The sequence below is a fragment of the Mustela nigripes genome, chromosome 6 (assembly GCF_022355385.1).
Source record: "Mustela nigripes isolate SB6536 chromosome 6, MUSNIG.SB6536, whole genome shotgun sequence".
Classification (NCBI taxonomy): Eukaryota; Metazoa; Chordata; class Mammalia; order Carnivora; family Mustelidae; genus Mustela; species Mustela nigripes.
The window spans coordinates 58571738-58594243 of NC_081562.1; the positions used below are offsets into that span (position 1 = coordinate 58571738).

At 38.3% G+C, this 22506-nt stretch overlaps 1 protein-coding gene across 3 annotated transcripts in view; it reads right to left on the reverse strand.

Annotated features, from left to right (window-relative positions):
* EPS8 (epidermal growth factor receptor pathway substrate 8) overlaps nt 1-22506 on the reverse strand; it is a 180608-nt gene that overhangs the window by 113569 nt on the left and 44533 nt on the right. For 2 of the 3 annotated variants that reach the window (XM_059402667.1, XM_059402668.1), the window contains exon 2: nt 6537-6607. The exons of the other annotated variant lie outside the window; for it this stretch is intronic. The gene's annotated coding sequence lies outside the window, so the exon portion shown is untranslated. The remainder of the gene's footprint in view (nt 1-6536; nt 6608-22506) is intronic. 3 annotated transcript variants of the gene reach the window in all.

Here is a 22506-nt window from a genome sequence, read left to right on the forward strand (position 1 = left end):
GCTAATAAGCAGACTATTCATCCCCATGGTAATAACTCTTAAAAAAGACACAGAAGCCAATTCATAGATTCCATTTTCAAACCAGAGAGCTATTTGGGGGTAAACACACATATATAATTTATACAGTACCCTGTGCCAAACTCGTAACAGTCCAAGAGATGAAGCTTAAAGAAATGACAGCAGTGACCCTTTTAATAATATTGACTGCTAATGCATAGAAAGGTAATCTGTTCTCAGGCAAAGAACCACAGTGGATGTTACAAAAACACAATAATAATCAGGGGCATTGTCCAGGGTGTGGAGTCATTAACTAAACTCAACAGGTCAAGCATTTCTCCTAACAGTACCATACCTACTTGAGGACAGCATATACCTTCTGCATGAAAATACAAGTCTGATATTTACACTTTGTGACTTGAATACAAAAGAACCTTAAAATCGAAGACTTTATATATTTGCTATTATTATTGTTTTTTAACCTGTTCCCCTGAGCTCTGCTTTCAAGCCCTTTGCTTTGCAGGTGGCTCTTGTAAGGGAAATCGGGTTTGTCCACATACACAGATTCATTACAGCCCTCTGCCCCCCTATTTATAGGGCCTCTTACCACAAAATGGATCCCAGGCTTAGAAATTTGAGGTGAATCTGGAGATGTGTCACCCAGATACCCCTTTCAAGGAGTAGTTTGTTCGGGTACCTCGGTGGCTCAGTCTGTTAAGCATCTGACTTTGGTTATGATGAGGGAGCAGGAGGCTGGCTGAGGACAAAGCAAAAGCTGGCGCCTTGCACCCCCTCTTCACCCTTTCCCCTCCATAAGTGTAGCATCCCTCAGGCAGCCCTGACTGCCATGAACAATAAGCAAATAGTTAACTTGCAGAGCTCACAATCCTGCTAGACAGGAGCTTGGCTTACAAATGTTCTAAATCTCACTAACAAAGACGATTGATAGCAGGATTGTGACACCCTACCAAAAAGTCTCCCAACTATCTTAATGTTAACGGCTGGCCTAAAGACAACATTGATCCAGCAGCAAGGGCAAGGCCTCCGGCAGGCATGGAACATCCTGGCACCTTGTAGGCCCTCTTTAGCATATGAAAACTCCACTGACACCTCCCTTCCCCTCACCTTCCCCCAACAGCAGGGTATATAACATGCCTACCCTCACAACCCGGGGCAGCAGCAGCTCTTCCTGCTCAAGGGTCCTGTCCCCGTGCTTTAATAAACCACCATTTTGCACCAAAGATGTCTCAAGAATTCTTTCTTGGTCATCGGCTCCGGACCTCAGCCCACCAAACCTCACCTAGGTTCTAGAACTTCATCAGTTAGGTTGTTGCTCCTGGTCCTGGGATGGAGCCCCAAGTTGTACTGGGCTCCCTGCTTGGTGGAAAGTTTCCTTCTCACTCTGCCCCTCCCTCCACTAATGCTCTCTCTCCTCTCTCACTTCTGCTCCCTCTCTGTCTCTCTCCCTCGAATAAATAAAACCTTTAAAAAAAAAAAAAAAAAGAAAGAAAGGAATGATTTGTTGCCTGAGAGTCTGGCAGCACAGTCAACAACAGCCTTGAGCAATCAGCCTTTTGAGGGGCTGCCTCAGGAGCAGCAAGCCACCATGCTGAAGGTCACACCCTTCCCAGGGAGCCCCACAACCAAGGAGTGATCAAGGTGGGGTATAGATACTTGGACATTTCAGTCCAGGGCAGGACAACTTTTCCAGGCCATTTTTGCTCCAAAACTCAAGGTGGTTGCCTGCAGTCTGTGTCACTGATTTTTACAACGTAACCTGATTTCTCTCCCTGCCTATTCATGGCATATCTAAGATTTTAAATAAGCTTTACTGAAAATGGTCATTTCAAAGATAAGATTTCCAGAAATAGTCAAAGCACAATATATTTTGGCATCAAGTTTTGGGAGCAAAATATTTAAGCCAATAAAAATAGGCTAAAAAACACAATTAAAAAAAAATAAAGAGACAAGCCACGGACTGGAATATTTACAAATCATCTTTCTTTTAACATTTCTTTCAGGCACGTGTACGGGTGACAAATTCCCAGTGAGGTGCCGTCCTTGTTTTTTTGTGTTCTTTTTTTAAAGATTTTTTGGTATTGTCATTGTTTTATCTCAGAAAGTCTTTATGTCTCCTTCAGTTTTGAAAGATAATTTGGGGATATAGAATTCTAGGTTGGTGGTTGGAGGTGTGGTTTTCCCATAACTTTAAGTATTTCACTTTCTATTCCCCTCATGCCTACATGGTTTTTGAAGAGAAAACCAGTGTAATTCCTCTATAGGTAAGTTACTTCATGTGCTGTTAGTCACTCTTAAAAATAAAAGCACAGCCTCTCCCTCTAGCACTTGATTCCATATTGACAGTTTCACTTAACCAACATATATTCCAAACACTGGGCTCGGTACTTGGAAATGATCTGAAAAACACAGATTCGATAAGATAAATTAGAACTCAGCTGCTCGTATCTACAGGGAGCTTAGAAACTCAGAGGCTTTAAGACAGAACATTGGTCAATTAAACTATGAAGTTTTTGAGGGCAGAGGCTTTACTGTGGTCTATCATTACTCAACCTTCTTTACACATGCTTCCTGGGTTACTAAGGAGAATTATAAACTTGACAATCAGACATTGTATAAATCTCTACCAGTCTTAGTTGGTCTCCAACAGTTGGCTATCAACACTTTATCATCTTGTTGATTCCACTATAAATTCCCCATAGTAACCATACCCTCAAGTCATATTATAGCATAGCTCTACTTTTCCGTCACCTGTCCTCAGAAAATAATTACATTTCCCGCGTAACTAAAATATTAGAAACCACATGAGCTCCTTATCTACATGTAAATAAGAAAATCTTTTTTTAAAGAAAACGTTTAATAGTACAGAAGACCTATTAGATGTTAAGTATTTTTTTTTTAAAATGGGTTGACAAACGACAAGCTTCCATATGACGTCTCAATATTCCAGTTACTCATTTCAGAAATGCATCTGAAGCAGAAAGTTCAATCAACAATATGCCTTATAGGACCTTAAAGGCACATCTTTACATCATCTGTTATCAATCCTCTTTGGATAGAAGAATCAAAGTGTTTGTTATCCAAGTTTTTCACTGATTTAATCAAATCCCCTAAACAGAATCTTTGTCCTCTCGTAAATATTTATTCTCTTTTCAAAATATTTTAAGGGTTAAATTCAGAATATAAAACTTTTAAGATAAGCTTTTCACCATTTTATATTTTTTCTTTTTAATTAAAGTTTTTCTTTATTTATTCGCAGTAAGCAGAGAGGCAGGCAGAAAGCGAGGGGGGAAACAGGATCCTCGCTGCACCAAGAGCCCAATGCAGGGCTTGATCCCAGGACCCTGAGATCATGACCTGAGCCGAAGGCAGAGGCTTAACCCACTGAGCCACCCAGGTGCCCCACTTTTCACCATTTTAAATATTTCACTCACTCAGGTCTTTTTCACCTCATGCAAACTTTACACTGAATATCCAAAGAGCTAGGGTATTTTCCAAATAGAAACATCTTTTTTCTTGCATAAAAAGATTTCATTGCATTCTATGTAAGCATCACTGTCTTCAATCATCCCCAAATGGACAGCAAGAAGTCACTGGGTGTGCTGTTTGTTTTCTACTGCCTACAGCCTATATGCTCACACTCTAAGATGAAAGACAGAAAGTAAAGTGTGCCACATACTTTTTTGTATGTTGTTTCTGCAAAGATAGTTCAAATGACTGCCTAATTCTGAGAGCAATTAAATCCGAAGCTAAACTGTGCATTTCAAAAAACTCTAACACTATTCTCCAAAACAGCTCAATAGTAACCAATTAACCATCTCAGTAACTTGAATCAGATATCCTGACCTATCTCTAAGCTTGGACTTGTAATGATTCAAAGAATCCACAACTCCACACAACTTCAACAAGAGACCCGATCTGTCAACACTGCATACCATTACAAGCTAACCTATCCATAAGTCCCTTCCGGCTTTATCTCACAACCATGACAATGATAAAAAATTGAGGGAAGAGGATAAATCACCAATGACAATACTTACCCATGCACATATTTGTGTCCATATCATACTGGACACTTCTTTTTTTAATCCCTTTTAAGATTTATTTACTTATTTATTTTAGAAAGAAAGGCAGAGAGAGATCACAGAGCAGGGGTGGGGAGTAGATGGAGAGGGAGAGAGAGAATTTCAATCAGACTCCCCACTGAGCACAAAACCAGATGCAGGGCTCAATCTCACAACCCTGAGATCATAACCTGCGCCAAAATTAAGAGTCAGAGGCTTCCCTGACTGAGGCGCCAGGCGTAGCTGTCCTGGCTGCTCTCTGCATGCTATCTCTTTTAATCCTAACCATCCTATAATGTCAGTAACACGATACCCATTTTACAACCATGAAGTCTGAGGCTCAAGAGGACACTTCACAAAATTTTATTAATGTCAGATGGTGACAACTACGAACAGGCTTTCTCCTACAGGCTACACCAACCTTCTAAAAAGAAAAGCAATTGGTAAAATCCCCCTACAATTATGCTTCTTTAGACTGGTCAATTACTTCTTCTGGGAAACCAAAGAAATGACTTATAAGTGGAACTAAATAAGCCACTTATTTACTAAGTAAGAAACAAAATACAAAAGAATATGCCTTGCAACTGTATTAAGAGAACACAGAAGTAGTTGCCAGATGACTCAGCCAAACAATAAGTTAGAGGTGAAAGTAGCAGCAGGAGAATTAAAACTATTGAGCTGGCACTGGAGATTAAGAGACAGTCCCTGATCGCTGGGAAGGACCTTGAACACCGCCTCCTCAGTCACTCCACAAAGAAAGAATAAGTCCATTGTGTGAGAAAAACATCATATTTTCTTCTGGACTAAGACCCAGAGATAGCAGTGGCAACATTCGACCAAATGATCTAGCTACAGTCATGACCATCACACCAGAATCCATGACACCCGAAGACAAGAGTGCAGGAAGACAGGAAACTTATTACCATTTTCCCAATTTACCACTATCTTTCTCTCCCAAGACATAAGTAAATTACTCTCAAAACATATTTACTAGAAAGAAATACAGTAATCACATTTGCTAAATAGTATCCTGGCACCTTTGAAAAGCCTTGGGCAACAATCTGGGAGACCCAGAATACCAGGTTATGTGCCAACACTGAAGCCCAGAAAGAGGTAAGACATGACATGGGCCGGGTGAGCTGAAGAAAAACAAGACAAATAGAGGACATTAAGAAGACAAACAAAACAAACGAACAAAAACCGATGGAGTGAGAACAAACACCTATTCCGTTTTATTCAGGCCTCAAATGCTAAGGCATCCGGATGAATGGCTGAAACTCCAGGGAAGAGAAAAATCAGAATTAGATGTTTTTCCCACAGCAAGAAAGTAAAATATTGAATATAAAAGTACTAAAAAGATGTAACAGGTTGTCTTTTTTTTTTTTTTTTAAGATTTTATTTGTTTGTCAGAAAGAAAGAGAGAAAAAAAACACAAGTAGGGGGAGCGGCAGGCAGAGGGAGAAGCAGGCTTCCGGCTGAGCAGGGAGCCCATCTGAGACTCTACTCTGTCCCAGGACCCTGGGATCATGACCAGATCCGAAGACAGACACTTAACTGAGCCACTAAGGTACCCCAGTGTAACAGGTTTTCAATAGAAAATGCATTTTTTGTAATCCATAGATTAATAATTTTTTTCAAATATATCCTCATAAGTAAGGAAATTTTTAGTTCTAAAAATGCCAATACTTTCAGAGCCCTCTAATTGGTTTGGCTTTCTTTCCTCTGCCACTTCTTCTTCCTCTTACTTCCCCTCTTCCTTTGTGCTTGCTAGTTCTCTCAGAAACAAGATGGCACAGTCTTCCTACCATTCTGGTGGCTGAGCGACAGTTACATCCAAAAATTTCATACTTACCTAGATTCTCTGCACATAACTGTTAATTCCCATTTAACTCACTGACAGTTTACAGTACTAATATCTCCACCTTACATTTTTCTTAATAAGACACTTACATATCCATGATCTCAATTTATTCTCACAACATGTAATCTGGAAGATAAGCAGAGTCCATAGGCCCATCATTCCCATTTTAAAAATAGGCAAAACAGGGAGCCTGGGTGGCTCAGTGGGTTAAAGCCTCTGCCTTCAGCTCAGGTCATGATCTCAGGGTCCTGGGATCACGTCCCACATCGGGCTCTCTGCTCAGTGGGGAGCCTGCTTCCCTCTCTCTCTCTGCCTGCCTCTCTGCCTACTTGTGATCTCTCTCTCTGTCAAATAAATAAATAAAATCTTTAAAAAAAAAAAAAAAAAAGGCAAACTGACACAGAGAAGTCAGGTAACCAGGACTGGGCATGAAGGTGGGAAGAGCTCCAGATTCAGCCTGGAGCTCTCCCAAAACTTCACACTAACGGCATGTCACAGATAACCATAGTATTTCTCAGAATACATGCAAATGCCAACATTTCCTAAGAAACAGCAGATGGCTTTAAATAGCTAAATTTTTCTACAAATGGACCCACCTTAAAAATGAAAATATGCTCCAATTCTTATGCTTCTACTTCAGTCCAATGAGAGCAGTGTTAAAAATAACCTGTGAATAAAAATAACTGGATAAAAATAAAATCTCATTTTTGAGGTATGACAGCAGTACCTGCTCTTGTTTAATATGTATATTTATTCTCTTTCACTTAAATTTTTTGTTCTCTTTTTATGTAGATTAAAAATTTAATGGATGGAAAAGTTAAAGAGGAAAGAAGTCATAAAGGATCAAATATTGCAATGGGCACACTAACATGCCATCTGATAAATCCTTGCAGTACTCTGAGAAGTACTTAACTTCTAAACAAACTGAACCTGTAAGACTTATACTAGGATCTGAACATACCCATGCCTCAGAGTTACTTTATTTTGCATATTTTTATATTTATCTAGCATTTCACAAACTATATTTGTAGAATAGGAATATTCCATTTTTTCCTATATATAATTAGACTTGTATATTCAGCTCAAGGTGTACAAACACACATAGTAACCTAGGTATTTACAATGAAGACCCACACTATGAGTGCCTGTTTTTAAATGACATTATCTGTGTAACTTACAATATTGTAATATATTGTAAGTAGGCACCTATCCATTAGATAAAGAATCCATATGTGTGAAAATGTTTTTAAAGTTAAACAAGACAAAGAGTTTGTGCTTTAAATAAAAAAAGATCACTAAAAAGATTAATTAAATGAAAAAAATCAAAACAATCACTAATACCGTATAATGCTTAAGAACTAATAATTGCAGAACTTAGAATTCGTCACATGATTCTAAGAGCAATGAAAAGGGACTCTGGAGTACAGGAGTTCGAGTTTGAATCCCAACTCTATAACAGCACAGAAATACTGAAGATCGGCAATTCATTCCTCTGTTCAGATCCTCATATAATCTAATCTCACTTGCCTAGAGGCCACATATCAGTGACAACCTCAGCAATGTCACAGAGTAAATTAAAAAGTTACACGGCTAGTTAAATAGATGCCACAAAGTCTATGTGTTAAACTTCTCCATTTTACTCAGAAAATGCCCTCAAGCTCAGTTTAGATCATTTAAAATCTCATTTTAGAAAAAGTTCAAAGGAAGTTGGCAATCAAATCAATCCATAGCAGTTTAGAAGTACTGGTCAGATTCATTAAATCTGAATTTGCGGAGCTAGGGTTGCTGGAGGTACATAAAGAAAAGAGCAGAGAGAAACAGATAGATTATAATAATAAGAGAAATATGACATATAATGGGAAGAAAAAATTCATAAGGCATCCTGAAAATATTTGATATAGAACCACAGGACCATGCACTATATTGCACCCATATTATAATCCAAATAAAGAGTATGCATAATATATATGCATATTCTAAATTATATTCTATTTAAGTGATAAATTATATTCTATTTAAGAAAACAAGAAAGTACTTGATCCTGGAAAGAAAAATTACCATATTAATAATTTAAAAATAAATTTAAAAAATTCTAATATGTAAAGAATTATACTTGAGGGGTGGAAGGGATAGGGTGGGTGGGTGATGGACACTGGGAAGGGTATGTGCAATGGTGAGCGCTGTGAATTGTGTAAGACTAATGAATCACAGACCTGTACCCCTGAAACAAATAATACATTATATGTTAATAAAAAATAAAATAAAATAAATTTAAAAATAAAGAATTATACTTTAACTCAAGAAGTAGATAGCTAGGAAATGCACTTGTTTGTGAATCTGAAAAGGGTATTACTAGTCAAACCTAATAAATGAGATGCTAATGTAGTTAAATGAGCAAATACAGAGGACCTACGCCACATAATTAAAACCAAGCACTATATTAAATACAACAGTGTGAAGTCTTTCCCCTCATAAAGTTCACAGTTCAACAGAAAATGCCACCATATATATGAATAAATTTGAGTAGTATAGTAGAGGTATAAGTAAGACATTTGGTTGACTCAAATGTTGATGTGCGATGCTTAGACACTTTAATTTAGAAAGGGTTGTAAGTGTGACTTTAAAAAAGCTGGAACATATAAAGTACACAAGAAAAGATATATCAAAAGTAAAACTCTGTGACACGTATTAAAAATGAGCCATCAAAAATTCCCTCCCTCCGGGGCACCTGGGTGGCTCACTGGGTTAAGCCTCTGCTTTAGGCTCAGGTTGTGATCTCGAGGTCCTGGGATCAAGCCCTGCATAGGCCTCTCTGCTCAGCAGGGAGCCTGCTCCCCACTCTCTCTCTGTCTGCCTCTCTGCCTACTTGTGATCTCTCTCTCTCTCTCTCTCTGTCAAATAAATAAATAAATAAATAAATAAATAAATAAAATCTTTAAAAAAAAAAAATTCCCTCCCTCCTTTTTTACTGTAATAGCAAAGAAAGCTACTGACAACAGTTAACATTTATTGAGAATTCATTATGTTCTAAGCTCTGCTCTCAGAGCCTAACATGTTTGAACACATTCAACTCTCAGCAACAACCATATGATGAAAGTTCTATTATTTTCCTGGTTTAAAAATAAGAAAATGGCGGCACACAGACAGTAATTTGCCCAAAGTTATACTAGCTAAGAAACAAAATTTAAATACAGGAAGTCTGGCTTTCAAATCCATGCTTTTCACCACTAGATACCTAAGAGGGAAATAAATGCCTAACGATGTCTTATAGAATGTATACTTCTCGAGACTCTTAGCATCCATATTCATCAGGGATATTGATCTGAAATTCTCCTTTTTGGTGGGGTCTTTGCCTGCTTTGGGATCAGGGTAATGCCAGCTTCATAAAAAGAGTCTGGAAGTTTTCTTTCTGCTTCAATTCTTAGAAACAGCTTCAGGAGAATAGGTATTATTTCTTCTTTGAAAGATTGGTAGAATTCCCCAGGGAACCCATCAGGTCCTGGGATCTTGTTTTTGGGAGGTTTTTGTTTGTTTGTTTGTTTTTTAAGATTTTTTATTTACTTATTTGACAGAGATCACAAGCAGGCAGAGAGGCAGTTAGAGAGAGGAGGAAGCAGGCTCCCTGCAGAGTAGAGAGCCCGGTATGGGGCTTGATCCCAGGACCCTGGGATCATGACCTGAGCCAAAAGCAGAGGCTTTAACCCACTGAGCCACCCAGGCGCCTCTGGGAGGTTTGTGATCACTGCTTCAATCTCGTTACTAGCTATTGGTCTATTGAGGTTGTCAGTTTCTTCCTGATTCAGTTTTGCTAAGATTCTCAACCAGATCCTAGCTAACAGGATCCAACAGTACATTAAAAAGATTATCCACCATGATCAGGTGGGATTTATCCCTGGGTTACAAGGGTAGTTCAACATTCACAAATCAATCAATGTGACAGAACAAATCAATAAGAGAAGAGAGAAGAACCACATGGTCCTCTCAACTGATGCGGAAAATGAATTTGACAAGATACAGCATCCATTCCTGATTAAAATGCTTCAAAGTATAGGGATAGAGGGAACATTCATCAACTTCATAAAATCTTCCTGTGAAAAACCCACAGCAAATATCATCCTCAATGGGAAAAAGCTAACAGCCTTCCCTCTGAGATCAGGAACACAACAAGGATGCCCACTCTCACCACTGTTGTTCAACATAGTATTAGAAGTCCTAGAAACAGCAATCAGACAACAAAGAGAAATAAAATGTATTCAAATTGGCAATGAAGAAGTCAAACTATCTCTCGCAGATGACATGATACTTTATACGGAAAACCCAAAAGACTCCAACTCCAAACTACTAGAACTCATTCAGCAATTCAGTAATGTGGCAGGATACAAAATCAGTGCACAGAAATCAGTTGCTTTCTTATACACTAACCATGAAAATACCAAAAGGGAAATTAGAGAACCGATTCCATTAACTACAGCACCAAGAATGATAAGGTACCTGGGTATAAACCTAACCAAAGAGGTAAAGGATTTGTACTCAAGGAACTACAGAACACTCATAAAAGAAATTGAAGAAGACAACAAAAAATGGAAGACCATTCCATGGTCATGGATCGGAAGAATAAACATCGTTAAAATATCTATACTGCCTAGAACAATCTATACTTTCAATGCCATTTCGATCAAATTTCCACTGGCATTTTTCAAAGAACTAGAGCAAACAAGCCTAAAATTTGGGATGGAATCAGAAGAGACCCCGAATTGCTAAGGAAATGCTGAAAAAGAAAAACAAAACCGGGGGCATCACATTGCCTGATTTCAAGCTTTACTACAAAGCTGTGATCACCAAGACAGCATGGTACTGGCATAAAAACAGACACGTAGACCAGTGGAACAGAGTAGAGAGCCCAGATATGGACTCTCAACTCTATCGTCTAATAATCTTCGACAAAGCAGGAAAAAATACACAGTGGGCAAAAGACAGTCTCTTCAATAAATGGTGCTGGGAAAACTGGACAGCTAGGTAGAGGAAGAAACTCGACCATTCTCTTACACCATATACAAAGATAAACTCGAAATGGATAAAAGAACACAAGTGAGGCAGGAATTCATCAGAATCCTAGAGGAGAACAGAGGCAGAACCTCTTTGACATCGGCCACAGCAACTTCTTTTAAGACATGTTTCCAAATGCAAAGGAAACAAAAGCAAAAATGATTTTTTGGGACTTCATCAAGATTGAAAGCTTCTGCACAGCAAAGGAAACAGTCAACAAAACAAAAAGGCAACCCTCGGAATGGGAGAAGATATTTGTATATGACAATACAGACAAAGGGCTGATATCCAAGATCTATAAAAAAGTCCTCAAACTCAACACACACAAAACAGATAATCATGTCAAAAAATGGGCAGAAGACATGAAGAGACAATTCTCCAATGAAGACATACAAATGGCTAACAGACACATGAAAAAATGTTCATCATCTCTAGCGATCAGGGAGATTCAAATCAAAACCACATTGAGATACCACCTTATACCAGTTAGAATGGCCAAAATTAACAAGACAGGAAACAACAAGTGTTGGAGAGGATGTGGAGAAAGGGGAACCCTCTTACACAGTGGGTGGGAATGTAAATTGCTGTAGCCACTTCAGAAAACAGTGTGGAGATTCCTTAAGAAATTAAAAATAGAGCTACCCTATGACCCTATAACTGCACTACTGGGTATTTATCCCAAAGATACAGATGCAGTGAAAAGAAGGGCCATCTGTATCCCAATGTTCATAGCAGCAATGGACAAAGTTGCCAAACTGTGGAAAGAACCAAGATGCCCTTCAACGGACAAATGGATAAGGAAGATGTGGTCCATATATACAATGGAATATTATGCCTCCATCAGAAAGGATGAATACCCAACTTTTGTATCAATGTAGACGGGACTGGAAGACATTGTGCTGAGTGAAGTAAGTCAAGCAGAGAGAGTCAATTATCGGATGATTTCACTTATTTGTGGAGCATAAGGAATAACATGGAGGACATGGGGAGATGGAGAAGAGAAGGGAGTTGGGGGAAATTGGAGGGGGAGATGAACCATGAGAGACTGTGGACTCTGAAAAACAATCTGAGGATTTTGGAGGGTCGAGGGGTAGGAGGTTGGGTGAGCCTGGCCGTGGGTATTATGGAGGGCACATATTGCATGGAGCATTGGGTGTGGTGCATAAATGCTGAATTCTGGAACACTGAAAAGAAATTTAAAAAAAAAAAAAAAAAAAGAATGTATACCTCTCAAAGCATCACACATTGTTTGTTTTAAAAATATCTACTATCAGGGGTGCCTGGGCAGCTCAGTTGGGTAAGCATCTGACTCTTGATCTCAGCTCATATCTCCAGATGCTTTTCATAAAAATGTCAAAATTTCCCCCAATGACTCCTACTTATTATAAAAACTCAAGAAACTGATATAGAATCAAGCATTTACTCAAACTTTTTTTTAATATTTTATTTATTTGTCAAAGAGAGCACAAGCAGGGGAAGCAGCAGGCAGAGCAAGCAGATAGAGCAGGCTCCTCGCTGAGAAAGGAGCCAAATGTGGCACTCAATCCCAGGACTTTGGGATCATGATCCAAGCCAAAGGCAGACACTTAAGGACTGAGCCACCCAGGTGTCCCAACTCAAACTTCTTAATATAAACTATACAATTAGCTAAACAAATAGGAGATGTAGTAGATGAGGGAGAGTTTTTCTTTGTAGACAATTCCAGATAATAAATCAATATAAAGTAGAAAGTAAAATACCATATTCTGCAACTCCTAATGAATTAAAGTATCTAGGCAAAATAGCTAATAGTATGAAAAAAAGAAAAACCACCATATATTTTTTATATCTCCAGAGGGAAGAAGAAATACCATTTATGTACAAAACATGGGAACAAAGGGAGGAAAAGAAAGAAGGGAAGAGAGAGCGGGAGGTGGGAGAGAGGGAAGAAGGAAGAAACAAAGAGAGGGAGGGAGTGATAGAGGGAGGAAGAAAGAGAATATGCATTTGATTAAACCTCTAGATCCTTCTATCATTTTATAAAAAATACACAGGAGAGAAGTACATGTTAAACTATACCACAGAGACATCATCAGCAATATCTAGCAAAATACATATTAATAACCATAAAGAACATTATTTGGACCTTGAATCAAAATATAAAAAGAAGACTTATGAAACCACTGGCAAATCAACTATTAACTAAATATTTAATAATACTCAGAAATAACTTTTATTTTCAGGTATGATAATTAAATTATGGTTACAACATTTTAAAAGGGGCTGAGGGGCTCCTGTGTGGCTCAATCAGTTAAACATCTGCCTTTGGATCAGGTCACAATCCCAGGGTCTTGAGATCGAGCCCCGCATCGGGCTCCTTGCTAAGCAGGGAGTCTACTTCTCCCTCTCCTCTGCCCCTCCTTCCTGGGATCATGCTCTCAATCTCTCTGTCTTTCCTCTCTCATTCACTCTCTCTCAAATGAATAAATAAAATCTTTAAAAAAAAAAAAATAACATACTGAAACTATTACATACACAATGGTGGTATCTGAGATCTGCTTTGTTTCACAAGGGAGGGAAGAAGTGGGCAGATGGATGAACCAAGATTAGACCAGAGTTAATAACTGCTAAAGCTTGATGGTGGCTACATAGGGGTTCATTCTGCTATTCTGTCTACCTTGTATATTTGAAGGTTTCCAAAATACAATTTAAAAAAATACGAAATATAAAATAAATCAAAATAAATGGTACTTACATATTGTAACAGAAGTACTCTTAAGAATTTAAAACTTAACTACATGTTCCTATGTTATAACAAAATAATAATTCTTTTTTTTTTAAAGATTTTATTTATTTATTTGACAGAGATCACAAGTAGTCAGAGAGGTAGGCAGAGAGAGAGAGGAGGAAGCAGACTCTCCACTGAGCAGAGAGCCCGACATGGGGCTCGATCCCAGGACCCTGGGATCATGACCTGAGCTGAAGGCAGAGGCTTTAACCCACTGAGCCACCCAGGCGCCCCAAAATTATAATTCTAACTAATGTCTGAACTAGTAGATATGTGTCTTAATTGCTAAAATGTAATGTTCTGAGACAATTATCAATGATTTCCCTCATATGAGGAAGTTGAGAGGCAACATGTGGGGTTTGGGGGATAGGAAAGGAATAAATGAAACAAGATGGGATCAGGAGGGAGACAAACCACAAGAGACTCTTAATCTCACAAAACAAACTGAGGGTTGCTGGGGTGGGGGGTAGGGAGAGGGTGGTTGGGTTATGGACATTGGGGAGGGTATGTGCTATGGTGAGTGCTGTGAAGTGTAAACCTGGCGATTCACAGACATGTACTCCCGGGGCTAATAATACATTATATGTTAATAAAAAAAATTTTTTTTTAATTTTAAATGTTATATTCTGTATATAAGTAACGGTTGAACTCTTTATTAAGTATAGCTAGTACACTGAAAACAGCAATTTCTCTGAAATTCATTTATTATGTATCACAACCAATATGATGTTTGTTTGTTTTTAAAGATTTTATTTATTTATTTGACAGATAGAGATCACAAGCAGGCAGAGAGGCAGGCAGAGAGAGAGGAGGAAGCAAGCTCCCCACCAAGCAGAGAGCCTGATGCAGGGCTTGATCCCAGGACCCTGAGACCGTGACCCGAGCCGAAGGCAAAGGCTTAACCCACCGAGCTACTCAGGCACCCCAAGAAGTGAGTTTAATATCAGGTGACATAACAGTACTATTAGCTATCAGAATAATGATTGGATATTGACAATTAGAATATTAGCTACTGTGAAACACTAACAGAACAGTGCTAGGAAATGTGTGTGTGTGTCTATACTGGCACTTTTGTAGCTTATATGAAAGATTAAAATATATTGCATCTTTTATAATATATCAAATCCACATATCACAACATTACATGGAAGAAACTATTTTTTTCATTTTACAGATAAAGGAGTTGGAACTTGCTTGAGATGATGTAAAACATAAGTGAGGGATCAGAATTTGTATTTCCTTTTTTTTTTTTTAAGATTTTTATTTATTTATTTGACAGACAGAGATCACAAGCAGGCAGAGAGACCTGCTTTCCAAATGCCAACAATATTCTCCACTGGTATAAATAATAATTTGGAAAACATATCCACTCTGATGAACTAAGAAACCCCCTTTATACACTGAAGCTATGAGTGTCCTTTATGTAATCAGCAGGACAAGAATTTGCCTAAAACTTTTATTTACCTAAGTTGTAAAGATTTGGGATAAATAATGTTACAAATGTTTCAAGATAAGCTGCTTTCAGTCACATAGCCAAATGTAAGTTATATCTGGAATTTATCTTTAGTGTTTGATGGATAAGTCTACCCTAAAAATACCAAAGTAATTCATTGGACTAATGGTTCTGTAAGAAAATTCTTACCCTTGAAGATAAAGTAGCAATAAGAATGACCTTCCTTCCAACTCAACTGAGGCCCTAGGGCATATCTCCCATGTACCTTAAAGCTTTCTTTTGTCATTCACTACTTTACATACTAGTCCCATAATTGGAATATAAGCTCCAAAAAGACAGAGGAAAACTTTTTTTTTTTGCGGGGGAGTGGGGCTATCATCAGCATAGAGTGCCCAGCAACAGCAACTGCTTAATATGTGTTTGCTGAATTCACATATGAGTATATACACTTGCTTCCCTAAGGACTTCTGGATCAAATCATTAAGTACCCCCCTGTTAAACACTCCATGATGGGACTGAGCCTACCAATCCTGGAACCAGAACCTAGAGAGACTTCCATTGTGGTCTTATCCTACCCTTATTCTGCAGAGGACACATCTACTTCAGATCATTCAAATTCAGCACAGACCATATCCCTCGGTTCCTCTTCCAAGCCTAGCCTCCAATCTGCCATACCAGCTAACATTCACTGACAACAAACACTCTCTGCAAAAAGTACTCTACCAAAAGTTCACGTGATCTTGATGATATCCTAGGAGTAAGTATTAGTATTATTCCTATCTTACAGGTGAAGGCTAAGGCTTAAAGAGGTTATGAAATACATCCAAAGTCCCAAGGTCATAGACCAGAGGAAGGATTTGAGCCAGGGCTGTCTGAATGTGGTCCACACTCTCAATCACTGACTCCCCTGAAGAGAAAACTACTATTAAACAAAACTTTTCAAAAAAGACTCTGACAGTCCCTTGAGATTTAAATAAGCTTTAGTCAGCAACATTAGTTTCCTTTGGGGAGGTCTTTCATTTTTTCCTCTTACATTTTCTGACACACAGGGACCCTAATCAACAGAAGCTACTCTAAGACAGCAGCAGACAGAGTTTAGGATAGAAATCATGCTTAAAGAAAAAAATCTGAGCAGTCTAGAAATCCTGTGAACAAGACTAGAAAAATAATGAAAAGGAGAGATGCAGAATCTAATTGTATAAAAGACTAGATCGGGGACGCCTGGGTGGCTCAGTTGGTTAAGCAGCTGCCTTCGGCTCAGGTCATGATCCCAGCATCCTGGGATCCAGTCCCACATCGGGCTCCTTGCTCCGCAGGGAGCCTGCTTCTCCCCCTGACTCTGCCTTCCACTTTGTCTGCCTGTGCTTGCTCTCGCTTGCTCTCTCTCTCTCTCTGACAAATAAATAAAATCTTAAAATAAATAAATAAATAAATAAATAAATAAATAAAAGACTAGATCGCTATTAATGACTAACATCCATATAGAACTTAAAAGCTACAAAGCCCATAAAAATACACATGCTAATCCACTAAACAGGGATTTCCTAAGATACACGGTGTAATGTAGATTTGACACTGAAACTTTCATTAGAGTAAAATAGTAAAGGCTAATGAGTAAGACAGTTCTTCCCAAGTTTACGTCTCAGCTTTGAGAATCACTGCATGGCTTTAAGAAAGGTACTTATCAACCACACTGAGCCTCAGTTTCCAGGTATGTAAAATATAAATAATACATCTTATACAGTAAAATCATGAGAAAAACCATTAATACATCATGTTGTCCAAAGCCATTAACCTAAGTACATCTGTTCAAAAGCAGCAGCAGCAAAGAAACTATTACTGAGCTGTCCTCAGGCTTAGATTCCCAGGTAGAACCCAGACTGCCTACATGGGGCTCCCCACCCATATAGGTATATCTAAAAACACTGTTCTTCACCAGAGCAGGCTTCAAGGACAAGCAATAAGAATAATTAGCACAGGGACACCTGGGTGGCTCAGTGGGTTAAGCCTCTGCCTTCAGCTCAGGGTCCTGGGATTAAGCCCCACGCCCTACATCGGGCTCTCTGCTCAGCGGGGAACCTGCTTCCCCCTCTCTCTGACTGCCTCTCTGCCCGCTTGTGATCTTTGTCAAATAAATAAATAAAATCTTTTTTTAAAAAAAAGTGTCAAATAAATAAAATCTTTTTAAAAAAAAGTGGCTTAAAAAAATCTAAAAAAAAAAAAACAACTTTTTTTTTTTTTTTTAAACTGAGCTCTATGCCTAACGTGGGGTCTGAACTCATGACCCCAAGATCAAGAGTCTCATGCTGTACCCACTGAGCCAGCCAGGCACCCTGGTTAGCACATATCTTCTAAAGGGTAAAAGCCACTGGCAAACTATTAACCACTCCCAACTTAGATTAACCAAACTGCTTTCCTGATAACACCAAGTTGGGATCAGTACAGTCATTGTTAACAAGTAAGGAAACAGTTTCACCTAGAGTGGAGGCGAGCAAGAATGGAAATAGCTCTTGTAACAAAAAGGCTGGCCTCTTCCTGTTTCATTCTATGAGAAACCCTGTGACACCTCCCTCTGCCTCCCTCCTTAGTCAATTACACGGCTCTAGGTCCAAGGCACAAAAGGATGAAGAACCATGAAGGTTCACAGGAGAGTTAAGGGCAACAGATCAGTACCAGTAACCATAGCCAGGATCTGAGAGTTTGCTGTGTGTCAGGCTCTTCAAGTGCTTGACATCATATTTAATAATTTAATTCTCACAGCAAGGCCACAAGGTAGGCAGTAATATTGTTAGATCTTAAAAAAAAAAAAAAAAAGGCATGGAGAACTGTAATAACTTGCAAATCCTTCAGCCACTAAGCAGTGAAGTTGGACTCAAACCCAGATAGATAACATAATGTGATAAATGCTGGAACACCAGTTATGAGAACATCAAGGCCCCCAAATTTAAGTAAATCAGTTAGGCATAGATCCAGTTAATACATATATTTTAGGGGCACCTGGTAGCTCAGTCGGTTAAGCGTCTATCTCTTGATTTTCGGCTCAAGTCTTCATCTCAGCGTTGGGAGATCGAGACCTACAGCAGACTCTGCCACACCAGTCTCCCTCTGTTCTTCCCCAACACACTCATGCTCTAAAATAAATTTTTAAAAATCTTTAAAATAAACAAATAAATAAATATGGTTTAAAGTCTTAGAAATCCTTAGAAATAAACAAAGAGAAGGTAAACAAAGACATTGGCTGCATCTTTAAACCCTTCATGGGCCATATAGATAACAGCTCAGGTTCACTACCTCTTAGCAGAGACATCAACAGTTGTTACATTTGGTTTTGTTCATACAAAGAAGTTTAAAAACAGTAAATTGTGAGTGATTAGGGCAAAGCATTGCCCTAATGAAACCAGTTGGCATTATTAAACTGATTTACAATCAGAACAAAAAAAAGTGATCACATCATAAAATATCATGAACCACTCTGGCAATGAATGGCTAAAAGGTTAGGCCATCTTCTGTAATACATAGGTTTTACATGGAGTTGCACATCCACCTGATACCTTTATTAGAGAAGAAGAAGCATCACACAATCAAGCCAGTAAAGGTCTTTTTGAGATGAGCCTGCCCACACCAGTTAATTAACCAGATGTTTCATTCAGTGACACATCTAACAGATAAGTTATTGTTTCTTGAAGCAACAGTCTTAGGGAGATTTTCTGGAATTAAACTGCCCTCGGTTTTACCGTGTAAAGAGATTAGTTCTATAATACATGCTATCCTACTAGTCAATCCTCATTATCTGCAAAGTGTAATTTAACATTTATAATATTAGCCCCATACTTTTGTCCAATAAAACATTTCTCCCTGATTTCCTAATTTATTCAACATAGAACTTGATCTTCCCCCACAAAACAAGTTTACTCTCCAAATGTACTCATTTATTTTAATGCAACTTTCTGATCACTCAGCTTGAAACTCTCATTGTTACTGACTTCTCCATCTTTTCCACTCTGGATCTCCTAATGCCAGGATTATTAAAATATACTTAACTGGTCTTCCTATTTCAACTAACTTCTCCTTCTAATCCTTTTTCTAAGACTGAAAATTCACTCTTAGAAAGCAATGCTTTTACTTTGCTTTCTTCTATCCCAGAACCAAAGATGGCAACATATAAGATCACCTAGAAGCAATATTCACTTTGGTAATCAAGAAGGCTGGGTTCTAGCCCCAATTTCTCCACTCACTTGTTTGAATGATTCATTTTGGTTTCCTTACCTGGAAAACATGAGTCCTAGGCTATAAGAACTCTGTGATCACTTACTTTGAGAGTAACAAATCTCTTGTCCTGGAATTCATGGTCCAACGTAACAGAGCTAATTGAACTCATCTACAACTATCCCCCAGCAAGTATTCTCCTTAGCTACTGTCTATATGCTCCTAAATATGTCAGTCATGCTTGTGCCATACTTATTCCTTCTTCTAAAATGACCTCACCCTTCTCTTATCAAAAACATTCTCAAACAGAAGGGTTACAAGGAATTATGTTCTTCTTTGTCCTTTCCTGACATTTGCAAATTTTTTACACTCTGTATTATGTATGCACTAAATTTTCGGGGGTGGGGGGGGGGATTCCCAAACTAGAGCTATAAGGAAAAAATATCTCAACACACAAACCCTAGTGATAATTACCTAGTAATTATCAATAATATGTCCTTTTTCTTCCTAGAGATTTTATTCCTTGTACACATCTGGCCCCATTAACTCTAAAATTTAACTTTTAAGCTGTGGCCCCCATTAAAGGACTCAATAGTGAATGAACTGATTTTATTTTGGTTCTTTGAAGAGCACAGTCTAATTTATCAATGCTCAGATGAAGTGGATATCAATGTAGTTAGTGAAAGTACTTAATTTTAGCATCAACAAATTCACTCCATTTCCAAGGAACATTTTTAAACACCAAACCATACTATTTTATGAGCAGCGAGTTAGTTCCAATCATATCAATTCAGTAATTTTGTAAGTTATTTTTTATGAGCTGATCTGAGAACCCCCAATTACCCTCTCCAAAACCTCACTGATAAGAAAATGCCAGTTGATGAAATAATAACCGGGAAGGAAGGCCAAACATGTGCTCAGTTCCCCCCGGGGATCATTCAGCTTCCCGAAAGAAGAAAACAAGGACCCAGAGATACCACACAGACCTGATTTTTGACATACAACATAACCAATACTCATTTACAAAAAAAAAAAAATCAGTGCCCCTTAACATACTAAAAAGAGCAAAGAATGTGCTCTCAGAAGGCCTGGGCCACGCCCACCATTTACTAACATATCACCACAGGAAAAGTCTCACAAACTCATGTCCTCAGGTATCTCAGCAGCAAAATGGGGATCGTCATAATACCAGCCTTGTCTACTACATAAGACCTTTGAGACTCAGGGGCACCTGGGTGACTCAGCGGGTTAAGCCTCCATCTTCAGCTCAGGTCAGGGTCTCAGGGTCCTGGAATCGAGTCGCGCATCGGGCTCTCTGCTCAACAGGGAGCTTGCTTCCCGCCTCTCTCTGCCTGCCTCTCTGCCTACGTGAGATCTCTCTCTCCCTCTGTTAAATAAATAAATAAAGTAAAATCTTTAAAAAAAAAAAGACCTTTGAGACTCAAATAACACAATTATATAAAAGTGTTCCCATAACAAAAAAAGGCTTCACAATGCAAATTAAGATATTATGTAAGTAATATTCATAAATCAAATATTCACCAATTGTAAGTATTTATTATCAAATAAATTTACCTAACAGGAAAACTAAAATGATAAGAGAAGAATCATCCTTAATGATACCAATTTTCTAAGTCTGGGTTTTTATATGTCTTGCTTTTTAAAGTAGGACACACCTAACTCCACATAAACGATTTCAGACAGTTAAGTGTCTGAGCACCTTAAAGATCTCTAGGGAGAGAAATTCCATAGCTCTCTTGGTGTTTTTCCCTCTGGAACTGAACAACTCAATGTATAAAAAAGTTCTGATTTCTTTTATCTGACATAAAGAAAATAAAACACACCAAGGTGGTGTAAAACAGTAATTGGCTAAGAAAAATTCTATTCTACAATAAGTTTTATGGCAGATAAAGAGACAAAATATCCAAGGAATGATGGACCTAAGCTTTCTCTCTTTCAACAAATCCTTCCTTGCAGAGGTGAAAACATACATTGCCTAAACAAAAGAAAAAAAAATGCAGATCAGGTTTCTTAAATTTCATAATGGAATACTAACCTTGACACTTGCCAACGTAGCATATAAAACAAGGTCTTCTTTTTAACCCATACCACAGAACATCAGTGCTTCACACACTTTCTCAGATGTTATCATTAAACTCCTGACAAAAGCAAATACTAAGACAATTGATGCTAGAAAGAATTTAAGGCCCATTTAACCAAATTTCACAAGATCCATGCCTGGAACAAGATCCATGTTCCTTTGGAAGAGCTGAATGTAATGTACCTTAACTACAGTACTTACATTGTTAGCAGAATGTTTTATTACCGGACTATTTAAGGTTATGCCTTGGCTCTTACTAAGGGGCAATGTAAGAAATAAAGACTTTAAGGAGGGCTTTTTTAAAGATTTTATTTATTGAGAGAGAGAGACTGAGAGAACAAGTGGGAGGAGAGGCACAGGGAGAAGGAGACTCCCTACCTAGCAGGGTGCCCCACCCTGGGGCTTGAGCCCAGGATCCCGGGATCATGACCTGAGCTGGAGGCAGACGCTTAACTAACTGAGCCACCCAGGCCAAAAAAATGTTTTTATTCTGGCTTCCAAACTGTCCAACATGCTATTTCGTACATCTTTTAATATAATATCTTCCTATAGCAAGCACTCTCTGTGGCATTTCACTGACAATTCACATGTTACAATTTATTGAAATTCTTACTTGCTTGCCCATCACCTCTCCTGGACATTAAATTTAAGGACAGAAACTCTATTTTATTCAACATTATTTCGCAAATACTCAGGGCAGCGCCTAGCATATAAGGGAGCTTAACGATCATTTACATAATGAGTAAATCACATATCTGAATTTTACTTTCTTAGGTCATATGTTCAGTCCAAAATAGAAAATAATCATCTCCTTTAAAAAAAGAAGTCACATCTTCCACTTATTTATCCTCTCCACCTCTTCCTAGAACTTTCCTTACTTAATAAATATCTGATGAGGGGAGGACAAAGACAAGAACAATTATGCCAAGAGTAGTGGTGGAAAAACAAATCATCCTCATCAAAATAACACAGAGCAAGCATTTTGTTCATCAT